The sequence below is a fragment of the Bombus huntii genome, chromosome 9 (genome assembly GCF_024542735.1).
Source record: "Bombus huntii isolate Logan2020A chromosome 9, iyBomHunt1.1, whole genome shotgun sequence".
Classification (NCBI taxonomy): Eukaryota; Metazoa; Arthropoda; class Insecta; order Hymenoptera; family Apidae; genus Bombus; species Bombus huntii.
In genome coordinates this window covers 12,899,235-12,910,281 of record NC_066246.1, presented here as the reverse complement: position 1 = coordinate 12,910,281, position 11,047 = coordinate 12,899,235, and the positions used below count along the sequence as shown (strand labels likewise).

General features: G+C 33.3%; 1 long non-coding RNA gene across 1 annotated transcript; it reads left to right on the top strand.

Annotated features, from left to right (window-relative positions):
• The first annotated feature begins 754 nt into the window (after nucleotides 1-754).
• Nucleotides 755-2,334, top strand: LOC126869344 (uncharacterized). The gene is made up of 2 exons (XR_007690904.1): nucleotides 755-1,173; nucleotides 1,894-2,334. It is a non-coding gene; the product is annotated as an uncharacterized LOC126869344 (long non-coding RNA).
• The last annotated feature ends 8,713 nt before the right edge of the window (nucleotides 2,335-11,047 follow it).

The following is an 11,047-nucleotide window of genomic DNA, read 5'->3' as shown; positions in this document are numbered from 1 at the left end:
ACACTTCGAACAAATGTACACATCGCTAATGCATTATATAATAATATTCGAGACGCGTTCTACATTTAAATAGTAACGTCGCTTATTCTGTATAATGGTTAGACTGCATCGCTTCGCGCGAACTGCAATATCAGCTACACGCAATACCTAAATTTCAAGTTATTGCTCGAACCTGAAGGCGTTTGTCTCGAAATCAGATAAATTTTCCGAATTACCGTTTTCCTCGCTGGCTTTTTGATATTCGCGATTCTGTGAGATATAAGAGGGGCTCGTGTGCTTGACATTGCCGTCGCGGCGTGCCGTGTAATACGAATAGTTAAAACGTATTATACGAGGAACGGATATAGTGTGAAAAGGACTGCGATATGTATCGAAAAGGGAAACAAAGAAGCATTAGTTGTTATATATTTTATAACTTATTTCTTTCTGCAGGACATTTGAAATTTTATTTCATTATTAAATTACGGATTTGCTTACAAAAATGCTAAGTTTTAGGAGAAAATGGAGATATATTTCAACATTTCTATACGTTTAAGTTTTCTACAAATGCATCAACATCTGCAGTGTATTTATTATTATAACTTAGAATTTTAAAAGCTACAGCTACAGTATTTGGTAAGTACATTATATACATATAAAATATGCATAATAGTGAGTACGTATAACAAACATGGTAAATTAATTTATACTGCAACATGATTCATAGTTGATCTGTGTTTGCATTATATTCAAATTGATCGTAGATGTAGTTTCTATCCTCTAGGAATTGCATCAGAAGATTTTCAACTTGAGAGATGTATGTGACAAAAATGACACAGAAAATTTGTGCATATATAACAGATATTTTATTAGTGTGAAAAAAATCACTGTATGAATGGCGATTTATGGATCTGGCTAAATTCGTACTCGACGCATAAACAAGTTAACCTTCCCGCCATGTTTTCACGATAATAAATTTGAAAATTTAATGGCCGACTGCAAATTCAGGGTCGCTGTATCGTCAAGCGCTTTCAGGAATAAATTCCTTTTAACGGTGCGGTAAGATATTCCACGTGCGAAGGACTGTAACTGAAAGATGAACGATAACAATGTCTGTGATGCAAAACGCGATACAGTGGCAGCGATCAGTCGCTTATGGCTGCTTCTATTATTCTACGTCGTCTACTGGAAACGGTGAGCTATTTTTAACTCTTAGTATGAGGGTAAAGTGTTTGTTATTTTATATGCTTAGTCACCAAAGGTTCTTGCTTAATGTCTTATTCTCTGTTGATGGTGTTAAAAACAATAGTAGCAATTTTCTGTATGTTGAAAAGTTTATTTTTACCGAGAGTTGTTAGTAATGAAGGTTGTTGATTCAATACATTCTATATAAAGTTTTTGTTCCATACATATATTTAACCAGAAATTACCGATCAATTTATTGGACTCAGAAAATGATAATTATTTTTTATTATTCTGAGAAAAATAAAATAAGTAAAACGTATGTTAAAAGAACTAAATACATAGGTACATATATGCATGTATGTCAAAGTTAGGTTGAAAGAATTCAGTAGTCTTTACCCAAGATAAAAACTACCGTCATAGAAGAAGATCAAAATAATTTTCACCTTGTTCACAAGCATTTATCACACTCATAATCAATGCGAACTTCGATTCGTTCTAGACAAAATCGTTCTAAGCTACTAACAATTTATTGACACTTCTTCTTAACACTGTCTTCTTAACATCTTTTCGAGACCAAGATTCTACTAACCACCAATTGGACATATACTATAACTTCCTCTGATCAACTCGGTCGTTCTAACGAATAAATCAAATTCGTGTCTCGTCACTATATTCCAATAATTACAGAAACGGTTTAGTAGAAAAATGTTATGTAATTTCGATTTGCAGGACAATCTGCACCTCGTATAAGTTGTTCAGGGCGAGCCTAAGCCTGAATAAGAAATGAAATCCCAGTCGCTAAATTATCACCTTGGTATAGAGCGAAGTAGTAGTAAAACGAATGCTAAGCTTGAGTCGTCATTTGTTGGCAAAGAACATCGTGTTTCTCACCTTATTCGCGATTCCAAATTGCGATTGAGACAACACAGGAGAATCAGTGAAATCTATGTATCACGCATGGAAAAAGAAGATTCTTTCAATTTTCAAAAACGCCTGGAAAACGAATTGCGTAATGTCTCGCCTGATATAACTCCAGAAGTATCATAGACAGTGAAATTTCTTACGGTACACATATTTCCATAGCAGGATTGTGAACTTGTTTTTATGACGGTTACTTTTTGTCAAATTGACCATAGTTGAAATATATTTAACCATATTTGATTAAAACCATACCATGATTTGATTAAATTACCCGTAAGAATTCAACGGATATTTTTATGTAGAAGGTAAAGGGTATTTAATGCTCCATTGAAACATTGTATGTATTGTGAAAGCAACTTGTTGTATCTGTGTATAATGGTTGTGCAGATATTTATAAATTATGATATATTTATATTAACTACTTTTTCTTTTACTGAAAAGCTCGTCATTGTTTTAAAAATACATACATCTTTCAATTTTCAGATAAATATATACAACTTCACTTACGTGTCTATTTATTACAGTTATAACTTTAGCTTCACCGTACTGTTAGTATCAAAGTTTTTACGAGGGAAACTAAAACAAAATTCCAAACGTCATATTACAGAACACGATAATCTGCTGGTATAGCACATTTGTCTGATACTTTTTCATTGTACTTATTTGCACGGGCAGCTAATTCCTATCCCCTTTTCCTCCCTTTATTCCTCCTGTTTTAACAGGGCAAATATCCATGTTGAGATACATTAGTTTATAGCATTTTCTTGTCTCAAAAATACAAATAGGGAATTACGTTTCTAGATCCGATGTTACTGCGTACACAGTTCGTACAGATATCCTACATAGCTTTGGCTATTCCCTCTACACGCGTATACATAGCTTCATTAGACCTTTCTGTACGTGCGGTAGATTCATACAGGATGGTACACATTCATAGAGATATTGGTTAAACACGCGTTTCCCATGATCTATCATTTTCACAGGCGCTCGAGCAATTTTCTGTTTCATTGTTTGCCATTGGACGAGCTGTTAAGCTACGAACATTTCTCTTTTTCCGTTCTTTGTTTCCGTGGTTGCAGTTTGATCGGTAAACAGTATTAATATGCTGATACGTTACTGCTGTTACAGCAGCGCGATGCTTCATGAGCACGGAATTACGAAACGATACGTGAAATACGTAACGAGTGTAATTTCTAGAGATGATGTAAATTTTCAAGGAAACGCTGACTGGTTACCCTTCGCATTATGTGTTAATCAGGACGTAAGCGTGATTACGCGTTACGAGTATGCACCGTGTTTCTAAAGCCAGATGGAGGTTTATGGTGACAGCGGAATTGATTTATGGAGCTATTTGCGTTATGTTAAAGGTACATTGTTGAATAATCGGTTTTAAGTTTTAAGAAGCTAGATCTGGAAATGAGTCTATATGTGTAGGTCTTCTTATCTTGTTATAAGAAATAAGATTTCATATATTTATCTTCATGGGTTATATTTTCAATGGAAGAATTTATCAATATTTTCCTGAATAACACAAATCGTAGAATAATAAGCGAAATTACAATCCGAGGAAATATTGAACTTTGATTGAAATAAAACATTATATATATTCGAAATAAATTATTCGCGTGGTAATATATATATATATATATATATATATATATATATATATATATATATATATGACGCATATAACGCATATAACGCATATAACGAATATAACGCAAAAATCTCTCATATTATCTAAATATTTTTTGAGACCGTATATACAAGAAATGGAAATAATATCAATATGAAACAATTTTTAAAAATACATATGCAATAGATTTCTTACATTTCTAATATCAGATACACGAAAACCACACTTCTTCAATTTCATAGGAAACAAATATTGATAATTGCAATCCGTATAACATTTAAGATGCGAAATTTCTATTACCTATTAGTATTTAGCTTGCAAACTATATAATTTTCATTTAACACCCAAATAACATCAATTATATCATCCTTAAAAAATACCCTATATTTCATGAACTCCTAAAATCAAATCAACAGTTATTTTAATTATTTTTTCTTATCATTGTTGTATTGTTGTTCTTAATCCTCATATTTCCGGTATTCTCCCCAATGATTAGTGCCTTATATCTCCACTTCTCGTAATCCCTTTTATTTCAAGAATTCCATCAAAATAGAAACACACAGAGGTGATTTCTCAACCAACCGGTGTAAGCGGGTCGAATAGCGGCTCCATTATTTATCCTATTACGAGATAACTGCCAGACAGATAGTTTTACCGGCATTCTGCGCCCTAGCGGGGGTGACTACGGAGTACGTTGAGAAACAAGGATGGTCGCCGGTTTATAGGGGTCGAAAGCGTCTGGCCGCTTGGTCTTGGGCTTTTCGAGTGGATATTTCGCGACTCTCGTCTTACGTGCCACTCATAAAAGGCTGGTTTTATGCTTCTCAGGATTCTTCTTCGGGAACGTTCTCACCGAGGCTGTAATTGACGAACCGTCTACAAGATGAAGTTAATTCGTAAACCGGCGCTCCTTTAGCGGTCTCGTCTTAAAGGGCAGACGGATCTCGTATTCGTTAAACGTAAAGACAGTAGTTAATCTTTTTCATTATGAGAATTCAAGTTTCTTTTTAATTCCTTACTGTGAAGTTGTTTAATTCAATTTGTGAATAGTGGTGTACATAGTAAAATATCGTCTATTATTATAGTTCTATTATAGAGTAACATTATATTTAACATGTAAAATATTTTCCTTGCCGATGTTATCAATCATAAGAAAATTATACAGTTTTCAAATATAACATGTAAATAAAACGCAATATATACAGATATGAATCATTTAAATCTCGATTTGAATTTTGATCCTGAAAATTGTAACCAATAATTGTTTCAAGAAGCTAAACCTAATGTGTTTACGTCGTCAAACTAGTTCGACCAATAAGATGATTCTGTTAAAGTTTCTTTGTTCCCGTTCCCGATTGCATCTTCATTAACGTTAATCAGCATCGGTCCAACTTACAAACGTACAGCTGAAGTAACTATCGATAGTCACAAAGTTTCGTAATTGATCGAGTTAGAACTTCAAACGTTCGATGAGTGTCTCATTGTGGTTACACTTGCCGCAGCTGCACAAAGACATCTTGCAAATGTACGTGTTACGGGTAGAGAAATAGCAAACGGCGGGCAAAGACTGTTTCAATAGAATCTACATTGAAGGAATTTAATACCTGACCACGTCTTAATTTAATTCTTTTTAGCAGGATATTTTTTGCAATGGGGAAACTTTGTTTCTGACAATTTGTATTTGCAATTATATCTATTTAATGTTTTATTGCAAAAATTAAATAAAGAATAAAATAAAGAATTTCATTTTGTAATTTTAATATAACTTTATGAGTTACTTCTTTAGCCTAGGGCTAATTAATAATTTTATTCTGATATTATTAAAAGCTTATCTATGTTAAAGAAATGGTTATTTAAAATTTGGGAATAAATGATCGATTTTTAGTCATTCGCTCACTCAAATTTCAATCTTGGAGTTGTATATTGAGATGCTGTAATTTTTATCTATTTTTATTACAGTTATCTTGAAGAAATGGTATCTCTATTATTTAAGGTTTTTAATCATTTTCCAGCATTGAAAGACCTAGACTGTTTGACTCTTTTCTATCAAATAAATTATGGACACTTTTCGAACGATTTCCTAAATTCTATTAGTAAAACAGTATTAGTAAAATAATTGTCAAGTCCTACTTTTTATAATCAATAGACTTATTAATAAAACAACTTTTGGAAACTACAATCTAGCTAACTGTTCTATTTGATGTAAAATTCTATAATTATGAGAACTAGTTGTACAACGAATAAATATAACGTACAATCTACCTCTTATCAATTCACTAATATCGATCACTAAATCATGATACATACAAGAAGATCCTGCTTGACAACCTTAAACCCATAAATATTGAAACACACGTCTTTACCAACATATTTCAATCGCACGTACATATCATACAAATATAAAATCACGTGCTACATATCGGTAATGGATAGGAAAACTGACTGGTATAGTGATATGTATTTAAATTCGTAGAAAACACGGGGATACAACGAACGATCGACGCGATCGTGGTCGCCACCGCTCAGGGAGGATCAAAGCTCTAACGTAGAAAGTAAGTACGTGAGGTGGTGTTATCTGCGCGGCCTTAAATCTCTCAGGTTGACGGGGACGGATAAAAATAGAGCAGGCCGAATGGTTGCCTGTCGTCCCGCTGAGTTTGGCCCAGCTGTCGCGGTCTGAATTCAAAAAACCACCAAGAAGGGAGAAATCTATGCGTTTCCGCTGTCGGTACGCGTATCCGTCCATTCCCATTCTGTTGAAACTTGCTCGAATCTCGACGACGTGACACCACGAGAAAACAAATAAATAGCCCCGAGGAACGACCAAAACCATGGATCGTTTGACGTACAGTCTTCCTGATCGCTCGAAATTTCAAGTTGGCGAGGCTACAAGTCGGTAGGATAAACGACACTCCGATGAGTCGTTACAAAACTTATTTTTGAAACTGATTTGTGGGAACGAAGTGTGTCTTTGATGAAATTCGATTGCATGCTCTTTCAGTGTTAGATTTTCTAACGTTAGATAGAAAGGAAATTTTTGTGGATTATTGTTTCTTATATGTTAAGGACTAGAAGTTAATAATGAGCAGACTTGAAGTATTTGTACAATTTCATACTTTTTGAAGAAAATACATTGAAGAAATTGAAGTTCAAAAACGATCAATTTCATTCATTAAACGCTATGAAGAATATTTTTGATATTTGTGAACTTCATGTACACATTGTACATTTCTGCATTTTAAAATTTTGAATGACGATAAACACTTTTTATGTGATGATTACAGTTACCTATTGGGACATTTTCCTTAGGAAGCAGCCTTTGTACATTTCGATGAATTTTTTACAAACAAAAATGCCTTTGTTTAGTAAATGTGACTTTTATGAGTGAACTTCGTTTTATATAAGAATTTTATATCTTTCTACTTGTAAAAAGTTTGAAAGAGTTTAGAATACTAAAGAAAATATCGTACTGTACAAATTACGATACGCATATGATAAAAGATACATATATGATTTGAAATTTCTCTAATGATAGTTTTAAATAATAATTATAAGAGACTCAATTATAAATTTATTTGCCTGAAAATTTTGATCATGAAGAGAATTAACGATTTAATAATGTTTCTTCTACCCATAATATTTTATATATTTCATAACATATGTTTCTGACGATCAATTCTTAATCGGTGCAAAATACGTTTTTCCGCAACTGGATGGTATTGTGACTATCTGCAGAGCGTTACTTTCGGAAGATAGAAATCATAGAAGATACATGGGAAGCGTATCTTCCACCACCCGCATCCATTTGATACCAACAAAATGATGGCAGCGTGAAGCGTGACAAAGTGACACTCCAAAAAGATAAATAAAAAATTTCAATGGAAAAAATGCCAAGCTTTATAGAAAAGCGTACCTTGCTATAACCTGCATTTTTACAGAACCTCTCTCCTGCAAATGAAATTATATAAATTCATTTACAAATTATACGTGGAGCTTCCAAATAATAATCACATATGTTAAGAAATAATCAAATTCCCAATCCTAATGATTCAAACGAATGAAATCATCGAAAAAGACATCACTACGAGACATAATTATTCTAAAAAGTAATGTGTAAATTCTACGTAAAAATGTCCGCTTTGCTCGTTAAATTCGAAATTACGGGGACTACGTAATGATTCGCGTACTATTTATCTTTATGAAGCAGAAGCTTAAACGAACAAATCAGATCCGCTCCAGTTTACCTGACACATGAGAGCGGTGAAAGAAAGATGAAGCGAGTCGGCTCGCAATATCGTCCCGTAATGTAATCGAATCACCTTTTTTCAAGAGCGACGTGTATCCGCAGTTCGTCTGCCCGGAAGCTTGTCGTTCGCACGTTACTTCGTACGCTATCCGTTTATCGAGACAGCTATTCGTCTTGCCACTTTTTGCATCGGAGAACTACGTTTCCGAGTCTTCCGTCTCTCGGATGCATCTGTTCGCAGTTTCTCTATTATTGGCTGGTTTAAAGTTGATTTCTTTCACTAGCTCTTTTACACTTGTTATTCATTTATCTCAAGGACGCAACGATGCGTCCTTGATGTCACGAAATACTGATTCTGCATCACGTAATCTTTACGTAATATTGACTAATGAAATTGTAATTCCTTTCCTTGTATAGATTTCGTAATTTGATGTAGAATTATTTGGTAGGATAAATATGGACTAAAGGTGCGAAGCGTTGTAAAGAATAGATTTGGTTAGCATGCTATGTTAAGGTTTAATGTTAATGCAATGTTAATGTTAATGTTAATGCAATAATAACAACGATATGAATATAAGAATAGGACGCAATGTCATTTCCCTTTTAATGTAGATTTAGTAATTTGTTGGAGAATTATTAGTTCGGCTTGCGATGCTTCGAAACTGTTTGACGATGCGAAAGTTTTTAAGAAATAAGTTCATTTGACGTGCTACGAATAAGGTTCTCTGTAATTAGAGCTTTATAAAATAACTTAAAAATTCTGTCTGCAACAGGAACCAACGATTTTGAAATATTAAGAATGTGGTTGTTGAGAATTTTGAATATTAATAGCCGAAATAATGGTATAGGAACACTAAATTTACACTTAGAATTCATATTAGAATAGTTATATGTATATTTATTTGATAAGCGATTTCAAAATTACTTTCTTCCATATCCGACTGTTAACCGACTGAACAGTTTACATTGATTTGTTTTCGAGACGCCGTGCACACACATACTTCCACACACTGATATTCACATACAAGTATCACTACTTCGCATCTAACCTAGTCTAGCACATAAAATTATACATATCTCAATAGTGGTATTTCCATTATTACGTATACTTACATTTCCATGCCTTAGAATCCTAAAATAAAGAAGATTTACGATAGAAGCAACATAATTCATAAATACTTTTAAATGAAATTACAGACCAGTAGATTATGGCCATAATATGACAGTTGACATCTGTAGACGTCTAATTCATTTAATTCCAGAGTTCAGCATTATGCTCTGATTCGCCTCGTAAACTGAGCTCTTAATGCCATAAACGCGAAATGCAGTACGGTAGCGTACAATCAGGTTAAGTGACCATATTTGGGAAGAAGATCGAGGTAATATGTGCACCGTTAAACTAACGCTATGAAATTTATATATCAGGGTTTAAGTGGTGAACGTGTAGTTAATGACGGTGCAAAACGCTTAACGCCAGTTTAGCCAAATTAAGGTTTCATACACTTCTAATTTACGCGGACTTAATTAAACTTGGAGTTAAGTAAACAGTCAGTAAAAATAATTTTATTATTTTAATTATCTTGTGGTTAGGGTTATAAGGTAATATTTCCATGCATAAAAAAATAACAATTTTCCCCCTTGCATTGATACATAATATTCCAAAATTTTCTGTAATTTGCAGTGTCAATTTATAACCTCTTCTCATATATTTTACTCTCATGTCGTTCTAATGCAACAGGCTCATTAGAAAGATGTTGCATCTTCATTTACAAGATTCACCTGTAAATACATAATAAAACCGCTTAAAGAAGGAGTAAGAAATTTAGTTCTCAAGGAATTGACGGAATCGCTTTAAAGCGATCGTGAATTATACTTTAAATTTAAAAACGAACAAAAATGAAAGCGATAAAACTGGTGTGGGCGAGAGTAAGTATACAACGTGAAAGCAGGAAATGGACGATCGAACAGAAGGTTCGTTGAATTATTCCGCAAGGACGTGATTGCTCGGGGAAGTAAATTACCTGTTCTAGTGACCGGATGACTTCGGAACTACGTACTGTAAAAGATTGCAAAGCTGACGCGGTTTACCTGTGTGTATATATACATATATGTATATATACATATATCGTGTATATATATATATGTGTATATATATATATATATATATATATATATATATATATATATATATATACATATATCGAAGCTACCAAACAGTATCGAGGAAAGTACGTACACGAGCCAGCTATAAAGTCTCCCGGGGCTTTACGATCCGGCATCTTTGAAACTATCGATTACTGGGAGTTCCCTTCATGCTTCTCGAAAACTCTTGCCTCGACGGAAACATCCCGTTCGATCCTCTGTCCGTAAGTCCGTATACACGGATTTTGATGCACGACCAACTCTGGTTCCCCTGTTACACCCCCAATCGCTTTATGGGCCAAGCAACTTCAACTGTTTAAGATCATAATCGAGTTTTGCGCAATCGACTATTAATCGTTAGTACTGAGTGATGAATTCAATTCTGTGGACATATGAATATGTCTTTTTTTATTCTTCTGTTCGTTAATTATAGTAAGGCTGAAAATGATGCGGGTATTTCAAAACTGGGGCATTTAAATGTTACGATAAAACTTTTGATATGTAACTGCAATAATAATTTTGATTAAATAGTGAAATTTTTTAATCGAAATTTGACACATTCCAAAATTATACAGATACGTGCGATTTAACATTTAAAGTTCGTAATGGAAAAATATATCTATTCTGAATTTTAATTTCGATTTCATGAAGATATTTTTTGCGTTGAGTACATCACGATTTTGTTTTCATAAGATGTGTTCCTGCTTTATGGAAAAGTATACGTTTATCGATAAAATGCTGCATAATGTATACACAATGTTTTTTACGTCAAAATGATATTATTCGAGACCATAATATGTTAAAGAGAATTTTCAATTTAGTATTCAATATTTATATTGTAATGAACACAAATAAATTTTCAAATTGTTATTGATAAATAGAGATCAATAAAATTAATGTACTTTATCATGTATTCTGCATTACTTGTTTCTGTAAGT